The sequence below is a fragment of the Lacerta agilis genome, chromosome 1, assembly GCF_009819535.1.
Source record: "Lacerta agilis isolate rLacAgi1 chromosome 1, rLacAgi1.pri, whole genome shotgun sequence".
NCBI lineage: Eukaryota > Metazoa > Chordata > Lepidosauria > Squamata > Lacertidae > Lacerta > Lacerta agilis.
In genome coordinates, this window is record NC_046312.1 from 62,099,897 (window position 1) to 62,113,700 (window position 13,804).

A 13,804-nucleotide genomic window follows, 5' to 3' on the forward strand; every position below is an offset into this window, starting at 1 on the left:
TTTTGGGGGGGGGGATGAACTAATTCCTATGCCCCACAAATAACCCAGAGATGCATTTTAAATAAAAGGACACATTCTACTCATGTAAAAACACACTGATTCCTGGACCATCCGTGGGCCAGATTTAGAAGGCGATTTGGCCTGATCCGGCCCCCGGGCCTTAGTTTGCCTACCCATACCTTAGCCACTGTATAGAACATAAAAGTTACACGACTCATGCTTAAAAGACATAGCTGTCAACTTTCCCCCCCTTTTAAGGGAAATTCCCTTATTCCAAATAGGATTCCTCGCAAGAAAAGGGAAAAGTTGACAGCTATGGACATAATATATACAAAAGAATGATTAGTGGGGATGGGAATGGCTTTTGAAAGACCAAACATGAGTCATTATTGGAAAGGTTTGTTGTTATTACCTAGGAAGGCCACAGAAAAGATGAAATTCTGCACTATTGCAAGAAAACAAAAACAAAAAGTCAGCACTGAGATCTTTTGTGTTACAATTCAGGACCTATTGGCATTGTATAATGGTTATGTGAAGTGAAGTCTGGAAAATCCAGAGGAATTCAATTGCTTTCACTGATGAGATCAGTATTTATTTGGTATTTCTGGTGGTATCGCAATTCTTAAATAATTAACCTACAGCCAATATGTATGGAATTGCCTTAGTAAGCTCACTGTCCATGACTGCTCACAGTTTAATTAGTGGAATAAATAATTTACACCCCAAAAGTGTGCACAAGATGGCACCAATAAAACTGATAGCACTTGTTCATTATTTGAAGAAAATTGGATGAAGCACACAATTCCCAGAGTACAAGCCACCCTGTGGAGTAAGAGGTGTGTTAGTGCTATTGTATCCTGCAGAGAACTGATGAGAATCCCAGAGTTGTGGTGTTTATGTATCTCCATCCTGTTTCATCCTTTGAGCTGGAGTTATGTTTTTGATCTTAGACAGGAATCACACGTTTGAAAAGAAGGGATGCTCCTTTTATATAGGGCTGGGGGACCTCCAGCCTCATTTTCTCCTTTTGGATAGCCCTATTAAAGTTTAATATAACTGTCCTAAATCAGAAAATAAGCTAGGGAATACAGAAGAAAACTCCGCAATAGTATGAAACATCATGCCCAGACCCCTGTTCCGCACCCTGGCCAATATTAGATAAGTAACAAAATACATCAATATTTATTTATTTCATAAAATTTATATTCCATTTGATTGCTTTTTAAAAAAAAAACCTCAAAGCAGTTTACAAAAAGAGTCAAACAGTAAAATTATCAGTAAAAATGGTTAAAACAGTTTTTAAAAAATATTCAAATAATATTTAAAATCAGTGATAAACTAAACACAGATTAAAACACATGGAAACATTCTCAATATATTAATCCATCTGAGGAATTTACAAATTGGTATCTGTTTAGTAATATAGAATTACTTCTTCAAAGTATTACTGTATCAATTCTTTGCCTGAAAAGATTGTGCAGCTGAAAGAGATTTATGAGGTGTTTGTGGCACACCTAATTTGGAAATACATGGCCATGTGACATGCCCTATGTAAAATACTAATATAAACACGTTAAAATTCACCAAATTATTGGTTTGTGCATTCGTTGTAACCTAGCCTTTGAGTGAAAATGTATCCACCTTGGATTGAATTGTTAACTTGGCTTGTTGAGAAGTATGTCACTTGTACAGATGTGTACCCACATGTACACACATATCCCTCAAGGGCAGGAGGAACTAAAGAATGAAGTGTATAGAACTTAAGAGTTCCCTGTACTGTGTCTTCTATGAAATTGTTGTTAAAACCTGCCAAATAACTGAATGCTACCACCATCCTGTCATTCAGCCACAATATTCCAAATGCTAATTTCACAAGAGAACAAACAACAACAACAAAACGCCCTTAAACTTTTAGAGTCATAAGCACACTGGTGTCATTTGAACATGTAGGGATCAGATGAGCAACTGGTTGTTCTCTCTCAGAAGAAAGCTTTATCTAAATAAAGCATGGGGACATTTTATCATTCCATAATGGAAAAGACCTGTCATTCCTTGAATATCATCATATGGTCGGTGGCCAGCAGATAATGGACTGCTAAGAGTCAAGGTGACTGGCTTTGAATGCACACAAAACTAAAAATTATAGACCTGTCATTCTGTGGGCAGGCCGCAATTAGCGGTCTATGCAACTTGGAATTTCCATTTTGCCAGCTGAATAATCAATTGGCTGCAGTTTTCTCCATTTAGTGACATTTTAAACTCTCTCTCTTACAAAAAAAAAAAAAAAAAACCCTGCTCAGAAGGATTTTCAAATAAATATGTAGTGCACTCAAGCAGCTGGAATAATTTCCCAAACAACCCACTCCCTAGAATGTATACAAACAAAGACATCCCCTGGAATTTTGCAAACATTTCCCTTATATTAGTCCATCCTGGCTGCTCCCACATTTGCAATGCTTAGTAAGGATTGTGTGTGAAAAGAAAATAAGCTATACAGTGGAACCTCGGTTGTCATACATTTCAGCTCCCGAACACAGAAAACCCAGAAGTAACTGCTCTGGTTTTCAAACGTTTTTCGGAAGCTGAAAGTGCTACATGGCTTCTGTTTTTAGTTTACCTATTGTATTGAGACTTCGGCTTTCAGTTTTCAGTTTCCAAACATTTCGGAAGTCGAACGGTCTAACGGAACGGATTACGTTCAAAAACCGAGGTTCCACTGTACCTAATTCTGAAGCAGAAAGTCAGTTTAACTCTATTCATCATGAGGCGTTCCCAAATTTACTTGGGTGAATTTTCAGACGGGTATACAGTACTGAAAAATCACTGGCGGAGCAATCTGGGGTGGCACAGAGGTGAGATAAGTTAAAATCAAAGGCAAAGGAACCGCTAAATCCAAAACCTTGCTGGGTTTATGCTGGCAGCATGAAAGGTGGAAGGGCAGTGTATTGTTGCTGTTCTTGTATTTTCTGCCCTTCCTCAAAATCTTATACCCTGGTATACCCTCTTGGGGCCCATAGGTTTGCATATTAAACAAGTATAGACTTTTCATATCTTTCTCACCTGCAGTGGGTAAGGGACCATAGCACATAAATATATGCAAAGTGCTTGAAGCTGAAACCATGGCCTGGTATATGCTTAATTGCATGAAGGAGTGGTGCTCAGCCCCTAAGGAAGGCTGTGGTGTGGTGGCCAGTGTGGAAAAAGCTAGCCCTGAACCCAACTGGTTATAAAACCTCGGTGTTTCTCAAACCGTTTCTTTCTGGGCCACACTTTCAGAAATAAAAATTTGCTCACACCACACCGTTTTTTAATTAATAAGAAATACATTAGAAAACACAACTAGGATTGTCCTCAGTATCACCTGACGCTCATGCTCTCATTTTGAAAATATATCCATATTATGCAAATTTTTATTTTTTATTTTGATAATATACTAAGCTGAAATGTTTAGATGTTTCTTTGATGGCCTTTGAATCGTCCCACCACACTTGCCATCCTCTCCTGTCACTCCTGCCACACCCTTTGCGAACCACTCCTCCACCTTAATCACTGAGGTCTTCTGATGGGCAATTTTGGTGGTTACCCCATGGGTTTAGTTGGCCTTTAGTATGAACTGAGCCTTTAATGTGGCAGGTCCAATCCTGTCCAGTCCTGTGGAACTCCTTGCCAACAGAAGACTGGCAGGAGTCATCCCTGCTTTCTCTTAGACGTCTTTTTAAAATCGTACTGCAGACCAGCCTTTGGAATTTTATTTATTTATTTTAACCAATCAGTGGTCAGGAATGCATCATAATGAAACTGGCTCTGTACATGGTCCATAATAAATATTTTTGGAAGGTTCTCTGTCCCTCCGCTCCTCGCCCCACTCCAAATATGGTTCATATCAGCTCTGAGCTTTTCTTATTGCCCAGAACCTCATTGCCAAAAACTGGTGGTTTTTCTGTGATTCCTACCTGAAACAATAAATCTCGCTTAAACTTTGGCTCTACTATAGCTTAAGGTTTGAAAACCTTACTGAGCCTGAGCCAAGGCTCAAAGCACAACATGAAACTCAGTCAATTTCACATAATTTGGGGTTGCAGTGAAGAAGAAGAAAGAATGTCTCCCATAGTTCAGCAAAAAGCAATTTTGTTCTGTATTTAAGAGTACTTGAATCCTATGGCTACTACACACTAGCAATTTTTTTTATCCTAACAGAATTTCTATTTTGTGAGAAAGGGTGGTGCTGTTCCAAAAGCCATGGCAGTGAAAGAAATGTGTCCATGCGCACTGTGGAGCCTGGCTCCTACACGGACCCTTCACTGACTCATGTTTTTATGCTTCCCAACACTTATTAGTAGCACACCCTCATAATCCTCTAATGAGGCATTTTGGTAACTATGGAAAGGGATACAGCTGAAGATCAGAACTATGGAATGAGGAAACTCTGCAAGAGTATTTTGGCAATCTGGAAATAAAAAAAACTTTTCTCTCTCTCTCTTCCCTTTCCCTGCTCTCCTTTTAATAGTCACTTCAGAGATTGCAAAATGCTTCAACCCATTAAAAGAGGAAGTTGCAAAGTGGAGCCAACACTTGGAGTATAAGGAATGTTTTATTAAAGAAGTTGTGTCAGACAGATTGGGCCAACTCCATTTTAGGATCATTTTCACCCAGCCCTATGACAGAAATGGATTTATCCCACTACGCAATTGTGAAATGTAATTTCATGATCTGCAATATGCTTTCATATTCTGCTGTACAACTTTCAATCTTTCCCTCTAATAATAGTTGCACTGTTTGATATAATTTTAAAGGGACTGCAGTTTTTCTCTATTTAGAAAACTTCATTACTTCCTATAGTGCTCAGCTATTTTAGGTAAAAACAACAACCAGACCTTCTTTCTTTTTCTTTACACATCTTGGTGGAGTATTTGGCCAACAATGTAATTCTTAAAATAGTTATGCAAGATAAGATACTATTGCTGGCATCTAAGCCCCTGAATGCTACAGATCACAGCCTGAATGAAAAACATGTATATGAGCATGAATTGCTACCATTGCACACAAAAGGTCATATTTATTCTCCAGGCTTGTTTATATGTACAAAGAGATTTGTGCACACAACTGTAGGTTGCAGTCCTCATTCTGCACACGTTACACTTTTCATCCCACTTACCACACGGTAGAGCGAAGGGGCGAAAGGGGTCCAAAAATACTGGAATCTATTTCCTCCTTCCTCTGTAACTGTCTGCACTCAGATACCACTTGCTGTTTGAAGACTCTGTTATTAATCCTTAATTCAAAAGGCAATCAGGCCTTTGCTGTGGGGAGCCCCTTGGTGTGGAACACAGATGTCCATTAGTTCCACATACAGGCCAACCTACATAATTCAGACCATAATCTTCGAGACCACAAGTAGAGAGCAGGTGCAATCCAGACTAGTAATTACATCAGTAAACCAAGTCACACCCTACAGCAGAAGGGACAGGGGACATATATAGCCAATCGAACCTGAGCAAAGCTTTCCTCCTAACTCCAAGTGTGGTGATCAATCAGTGTGCAAGTACTGCAATCCTCCTGTGCGTGCTTACTTGGGAGTAGATTCTACTGAGTTCAACAAAGGAATAAGATGCACAACCTATTCACCAATATCCCAAGAGAAATTTCATTGTATGCACATTCTCATCACTCCTAAACATCCTTTTCCTGGTCGTGGCAGTAGCACTATAGATTACAAGAGGAAAGCATGCAGGTACCATTCTATTCTGCCTTGGTCTGACCACACCTAGAGTACTGTGCCCAATTCTGGGCACCACAGTTTAAGAAGGATATTGACAAGCTGGAACGTGTACAGAGGAGGGAAACCAAGATGATCAGGGGTCTGGAAACCAAGCCTTATGAGGAACAGTTGAGGGAACTTGGTAAGTTTAGCCTGGTAAAGAGGAGACTGAGAGGAGGTATGACAGTCATCTTCAAATATTGAAAGGGCTGTCACATGGAAGATGGAGCAAGCTTGTTTTCTCCTGCTCTGAAAGGCAGGACACAAACCAATGGATTCAAGTTACAAGAAAGGAGATTCCGACAAAACATCAGGAAAAACTTTTTGATGGTAAGATGGATTGGACTTCCTTGGAAGGTGCTGCACTCTCCATTCTTGGTGGCTTTTAAGCAGAGGTTTGATGGCCATATGTCATGGATGCTTTATTTTAGATTTCTGCATTGCAGGGGGTTGGACTAGATGACCCTCAGGGTCCCTTCCAACTCTATGATTCTAAATTCTACCCTCAGGATCAAGACTTTGCTAGTTTACAAAAGGATAAATTGTTAGCAGTGGCGGTGTGTCACTGCTATGCTTGAAACAAATAGGTATGGTTAATTTTAGGATGCTCACACAAAAATATCGGAATTCTGGAAGAATGTGTAACCCAGCAGCAGCACTTCATATCCACATGCATCCCATCCTTGCACTTGGTTCATCCCATGTTGAGAACACAGGCTAAGGAATATGTTCAGAATTCAGTGCTTCTGAACACAGGCAGCTCGTAAATGCTATTGGCAAACCTAGAACACATGCAGGTATGTGTCAATGTTAAAAAGCTGACTCATAAGAAGAAGAATGGATTTTCAGGAAACCGCATATGAGTTTTAATTTATTGATTGTTTTGGCACAGAATACAGTCTGGCTGGTTTGCTTGGTGTAGAATTGGTGGCTGTGGGGTTCTGAATTAAAATCTATGCACAGGTGAATCACATGAAATAAATGAAAGCCTATAATTCAAGCATATTTAAGAAGAAATTTCTTGATCAAGTAGGCCAATTGCCTGAAATACTGAAAATGTGTTTTAAAAATTGTGAGAGAATAGTTTTTTCTGGGCCACCATCATTTTGAGAATGATGGTGTTTTAGTACTAATAAGTACTAAATGGCATTTATAAAAAATTTGGACAGCTGCTGGCAATTTTGAGAATCACCTCACAAGACTTTAAATGGTGCAGCTACCGAGTTCACACCCATCTTCAAGGCAGAGAAGTTCCGGTATGTTAAATGTGACATTTGGATAAAGGAGCAGTGGGGAACCTTGGGACCAGGGATCCTCAGTGCCTCTCTACCTGGCCTGCAGGGCTCTCATCAGCCCTACCTCATCATACCCTCCTTGAGTGTTTTGGGCTGGCAGAAATGTGTCCTTGACTCTGATCACGCTTCTTGCTTACTTGGATGTAGTGGGGTGTGTGAGTGTGTTAATTGGATGCCAGCTTCTGGTACCAATTCAAGGTGCTCACAGTAGTGTTTAAAGGCCCCAAATATCAGAGAGAACATCTTCCCTACAGACCCTCCTGGGGGTTAACGACAGCAGACGGGGCCCTCTTGGCAGTTCTGCTGCCCTCAGATGTTTGAGTGGTGGTGGCCCAGGTAAGGGCATTCCTTCCTCACGCAGGTGTGCCTGGCATCTTCACTATACAGCTTTTGGTGAATGCTCCTTACCCTAGCCTTTGACACCTGAGATTTGTGTCTCCAGGATCCACCCCTATTCCAGCAACAGTAATCTGTTTTAACTGTTCTTAATTCTGAATCTCCATTTGTTGTAACCTGCCCTGATCAAGCTTTTGGTCCATAATTTTATGTACAGATTTAGTGATGTGATGACTGAAGTTTACCAGTACTCCCAACAGCAGTAAAACCACAATCTCTACATGGGACCACACTTTCCTCTTGACACATTCATCAGGCAAAGGAAGAGAGGATTCACTTTCCTTAGCCACCCACTCACTTTCACTAAATACGGACACATCATAGATTTAACACACTTTAAAAGCATATGACTTCGCCAAATAACCCTTGGAACTGTAATTTACTCCTCAGAGAGCTACAATTCCCAGCACCTTTAACAAACCACAGTTCCTAGGATTCTTGGGGGGAAGCTATGTGCTTTAAATGTGGTGTGTATGCAGTCTGAGAGTTCTTTGGTACGTTCCACATCAAGCTCTCCTGTAATACTGTTTTCCACCAGATTCTAGAAATAGAAATACTTTATTGTCACTGTACCACTTGTTTAAGGTTCCCCTGACCATTAGGTTCAGTCGCAGACGACTCTGGGGTTGCAGCGTTCATCTCGCTCTATAGGCCGAGGGAGCCGGCGTTTGTCCGCAGACAGCTTCTGGGTCATGTGGCCAACATGACTAAGCTGCTTCTGGCGAAACCAGAGCAGCGCACAGAAATGCCGTTTACCTTCAGAGCGGTAGGCCTACCTATTTATCTACTTGTACTTTGACGTGCTTTTGAACTGCTAGGTGGACAGGCGCTGGGACCGAGCAATGGGAGCTCACCCCGTCGTGGGGATTCGAACCACCGACCTTCCGATTGGCAAGCCCTAGGCTCAGTGGTTTAGACCACAGTGCCTTGTTTACAGTGAGATTAAAACGAGCCCCCCCCAACAGCAACAGTGCTCTGATGGAAGCGTGTGATGTTGATAAGAATGGCAAGAACAAAACATGCTCCAGCTCAGTCTTTGCCAATTCCAATTTTAGTCCAAAACATATGGAGGTCTCCAAGTTGGTAAAGGGAACTCTATTCCACAGAGTGCCTGGTGGAGGTAATGACATGCAATGTATTAGCACACAGGATGTCACCAGAACAGTAACTCAACACGAGCAAGGATTTTGCCCACCACTAAAATAAAACAGATGTTCCTGCAAGCACAACACAGGCTAAGCCGAGTTTAGAGCAAGTGTCATAGAACACAAATAAGACTCAGCACGTATAAACCATCAGCCTTTGCTATATCGCTCCTGTAGCTGCACCCTCAGCTATATTTTAACCAGTGTTCAGGGCACTTCGGGGCAAATGTTCCGTGAGCAGTATTAGGAAAGCATTCATATTTAATTATTTCCTCAGTAAATGAACAAAACACTTCTAAAAGAATGTAGAATTCTTGGCTTAAAAGCCTCCGCAACTGTAGATCTTGCATTAAAATAACCATAGTTAATACAATCTTGGCACATGTCACGTTAGTATTAAAAATGCAAGCCCTTGAAGTGCCTATCAAGTATGATTTTTTTTTCATAGTTCCCTCATAAAACGGTGATGGTTTAAAACGCAGAAATTCACTCAAGGCATTTTACAGGAAGAGATGGTGGGAATATGATTCTCTTATATCAGGCACATGGATCTTTTTATTTTAGCTATGCTCCAGGTACATTAATTCTCTGATATGTTTCCATTGTGTGTGTGTGTGTGTGTGTGTGTGTGTGAATGATCATTCCAGGTTTGCATTAGATTTGCCATCATTTTTGTTCCCGTGCATCACCACACTTGAAATGCAACCTCGAGCCACGCATGCTGACAGACTCCATTAGCATTAATGCTGTTCTCTTATCTTGTGTGTGCGCTCTCTCTCTCTTTCTCTCTTGCCCCCCCCTCGCCCCCTTTCTTGTCTGATGGTTCACTGACACAGTTGACAAGGCTGACACCGCCAATCAGCTTCTACTCAGCAAGGTCACTGTTCAGACTTGACTCGTGATTGGCTGCTGTGCTTCAGTGTGTTATTACTGTCTGATTTGATCGGAGGCAGGGGGTGGTCTCCAATCAAACAGAGAAAAGGTCCTGGAGAAGGTAATTAAATCCTGTCAGAGGCAATTATCGGTTCCAGGGCCGTGACTCTGGCACTGAATGCAGATGATCTGAAGCTCTATTCTTGTAGAAATTCAAGAGGGCTTCTGGCACAGATCAGTTAGACATAAAGGAAACAGCAGGCTTTTTGCAAACAATGCAGGTCTGCATTTTAACCTTTTTACACAGCCTTTCTCCCTCTCTTCTCCTTCCTTCTTATTCTTGGGGTCTGGCTACCTCTGAATACATTTCTCTCTCTCTCTCTCTCTCTCTCGCTCCCCTCACATTCTAATTAAATTATTGACAGGGTTTCCTTTCCAAAATACACATAAGGACAAATTGCAGGGGACAATGGCTTTCTCAAAATAGTGGCCAAGGGAAAGGCTCTCCACCAAGTCAAAATGAGTTGTGATTTTGGATCCTGTGCCTGAAGAAGCAACATGTGGAAGCTTGAGAGGAGTCAAATGAGGAGGCTAACTCTGGCTATACACAAGCTGCAGTCCTCTACACAGTTACCTGGGGGTAAGCTCCATTGAAATCACCGGGGGGGGGGGGGGAGACTTGTCTCCATCTAGGAACAGGCTGTAAATTTACTTACACGTTCTATTAGTGTGCCATAAAGAGCCGTGATTTTATCTTCAGACTGCCCAGACATCTTTTTGAAAGCTGGCAAATACAGCAAAGACCACCTTATTTAAATCACCAAGGATCTGTTCAAAACACAAGTTGCCTTATTTGTTTTAGAAAAAGTATAAATGCTGAAGCTCAAAAACATCTTACATTTGGGACAAAAAGGGGTGTGTGTATTAAGATTTCTTCATAAAGTTTTCTTTTCCTTTAATAAATGTGCACCTGTTTTTATTTTTCCTGGAGATAGCACAGCTATTGCAGTGATTTTAACTTTCTTCTCTAACCGGCTTGGTTTGTTCATACCAAGAACAAACTTAGTTGGTCTCTAAGGTGCTACTGGAAGGATTTTTTGATTTTTGATTTTATATTTTGTTTTGACTATGGCAGACCAACACGGCTACCTACCTGTAACGGCTTGGCATTGTAGTCACAGTCCAGAGAGTTTAGTGTGTAGAAGTGAATGGGTTGTATTTATATTTGGCTGTGCTTTAGACTAGAGCCATTGAAATCAATGGGACTTAAGCCAGTCATCTAATTTAAATCCCATTTATTTCAATGTGCCTACTCTAAGCCTGATAAAATCTGATTCCAACCCAGCACGTATAAGTACGGTGGTACTATAGTACTGAACGTAAGAGCCCAGCTCAATCAAACGAAATATTCATACATTGTTTGCTGCTTGTTTGCCACAGCAGCAGTTGGATGCCTTTGGGAAGCTCACAAGCAGGGCATGAAGGCAATAGCTCTCTCTGTAACCCAGCAAATGGTATTCATTGTGCTGCCTCTGAGTGCGGAGGTTTTATATAACCCTCATGACTAGTTGCTGCTGATAGACCTGTCCTCCATGAATTTGTCTAATTCCCTAGCTAGTGATCAACTCTCTATCTCATGGAACCAAATGCAATAGATTTATTATGTCTTGTGTGGAAAAAGTACTTCCTTTTGTTTGTCTTGAAGTCCTAAGGCAGCTCATATAGCAAAAATGCAAGGCTGGGAGCAATGGGTTCTGTCAAGCACCTCCTCTAAGTCCTGGCACTGTGCCTTGGTTTGGCCCGGCCTGAGCTCCAGCCTCGGAACCTGACAATTCCGCTTTTGTATAACTAAACTGCATGCATATAACACTCCTTGCAAGAATTATAACACTGGTTGTGCTACCTTTTATTCATGCGTATGACCTCCATGGAGAAGGGAAATCAAAGCATTTCTTCTCTGTGCATTAATTTATTATCTGTGTATAATTCTGTGAACATTTCCGCCAGTGAAATATGACGAAGCTTAAAATCAAAGTTAACGAAAATGTCAAATGCTATTGAGTACTATTTGCATGGTTCTAATCAATATCCACAAACCTCCTTTGCCTTTCATGTAAGAACGAAGGATGCAAACAAATGAAATAGTTGTTTCTATCAAACGTCAAGGGCTATCTTTGATTCCCCCCCACTCTCTTTTCACATAAATTTCAGGAACCCACTATCCAATCTTGCGTTGTTTTCCCCTCTTCCCATACATGTCACACATCAAATTCATTTTGACAGCTAAACAATGTTTCCTTTATTTCATTATAGTTTTCTTATCTGGAGTCAAAGCTTCATGACAATTTCAAAGAAAGGAAAATAAAGAACGATCTTCTGGCAGATAGGTACTTTATTTTTAAGAGATCTCTTGTAGATATGTTGGTAAACACTCCAGCTGTGTTTGATTTGCTTTGAAGGCAATATCCAATTCTGATTGTTTTGCTAGCAAGTTCTGCTGCAAATTTTGTGTTTATATCTTCCAGTCACCCATTTTGCATAACCACCACCGCCACCCTTGAAGTAATAAACCATATCGGTTATTTGGACCTTTCTCTTCATTCTTAGGTAGTTTTGGGTTACAATAAACAGCTTAACTAATTATCACACAACAGGTATAAACATGAGGCTGCCTTATATTCTAGCCACGTACGCATGTGGCTATGCACTCTCTACACCGGTTGGACCCACTTTTAGCCCAAACCTGCATTTGGGGACCCACTGCTTCCGCCGTCTTCTTCTTTTTTCTTTTTTACCATGTAACTATAGTGGCAATGCTCCTGTCATGATCCATCTTACGTCAGACTGCAACCCAATATTTGAGTCCCGCGCCACCTGTTGAATATTATTGCTCTATACCAAATGGCAGCATCTCTCTCCAACAGGTGACTCCACCACTACATTGCAGCAGTACTATGGTATAAACGCATTAAGGTACACAGCCTGAAGTAACGAAATGGGTTGTTTACTCCTGGCACAGGTGCTGAGGTTTGAGATCACCCTCTTTCATGCCTCTCCAGGAATACTCATCAGTCTCTTTGGCAAGCATGCTCAGATTTCCTTTAATAAAGTTATCCCTTTATTCTTCCACAGGATTTCCATGGACTGAGCAATTTAGGTGTATCAGAAAACCACAGGGAGGAATTCAATATAGCGCTACGTGGCATATGCACATGTGGAATGAGTTATCGCTTGTGCAATGGGACTCCTCTCCTCTCCTCTCCTCTCCTCTCCTCTCCTCTCCTCTCCTCTCCTCTCCTCTCCTCTCCTCTCCTCTCCTCTCCATGTTCTGGGGGTTCTCCCAACCCTTCAGAGCAGATTTAGGGGGCACAACAGGTGCTGAGTGAGGAGAGGGGGGGAAGTCCCATTGTACGAGTGGATCCTGTTCCGCACACACAACAACTTAGCTGAATCCTGCCCATAGTTTCTCTTCTCACTACATGAATGAGCTGTGGTGTGACTCGACGTATGCACTCATATCCTCTTTTGTTGTTTCTTCTTGATTTTAAATAAACTGCAGATCCCTGTGGTGTCCACATTTGGGAAGATGTGGTTTGTCTAAACAATGATTCATGTGAACAAGCCAGGATCAAAATGCCATTTCAGATCCTGGCATGTAAACTATTGATCCCCACATCTGAATATTTCAAGGAACAGTGGCTCCCCCCCCCCCCCGAATTGGAAGCAGATGCTTAAAAACTCTGCACACTCCTACAGAATGAGGAAGGAACAGCCTGTGTGGCCAAGGCTCACTGTGGGTCATTCAAATAGTAGGAAACCAGGGTTTTCTGCTACATCTGAATCAACTAGCTGCTAGCTAGCCAGTACTTTCAATACATGGAGCATGGAAAGCTTCCCACCTCCAGCCTAGTACAGGCTCTCAGCCATAAATATTGGGTGGTGGAAACTACAGGTAGTGGAGGGAGACATCGCAAATCAACATGAGACAGCATAAGCCTACTTAAACCTAAATTCTAGAAGTCCGGCATGTTTAAATTAATAACTTTAATAAAATAAAACACTACATTTATATATATATATATATATATATATATATATATATATATATATATATATATATATGCTAGGAGTCCAAGTGCTTGTTAATCATCCTAGAGAGCCTTGGCTTCCATTGGCCAGAACGCTGCCAGGTGGGAACTGGTTTACTTTTTAATGAGCAATCTGGCAGAATATTCCCTGCATGTTTTTCTTCTTTTTAATTTTGAGAAAGGGACTAGAAGCTTACTTTAATAAAAATAAAAGCTAAACATCCAGAAAAAATAGGTTTGACCTATTGC

At 41.1% G+C, this 13,804-nt stretch overlaps 1 long non-coding RNA gene across 2 annotated transcripts; it reads left to right on the forward strand.

Moving 5' to 3' along the window:
- The first annotated feature begins 9,532 nt into the window (after positions 1 to 9,532).
- Positions 9,533 to 12,455, forward strand: LOC117060799. Of its 2 annotated transcripts, none has more exons than XR_004428033.1 (3): positions 9,533 to 9,588; positions 11,781 to 11,854; positions 12,392 to 12,455. It is a non-coding gene; the product is annotated as an uncharacterized LOC117060799 (long non-coding RNA). The 2 variants fall into 2 exon arrangements; XR_004428032.1 differs by lacking the exon at positions 12,392 to 12,455 and adding an exon at positions 12,276 to 12,312.
- Positions 12,456 to 13,804: the final 1,349 nt, after the last annotated feature.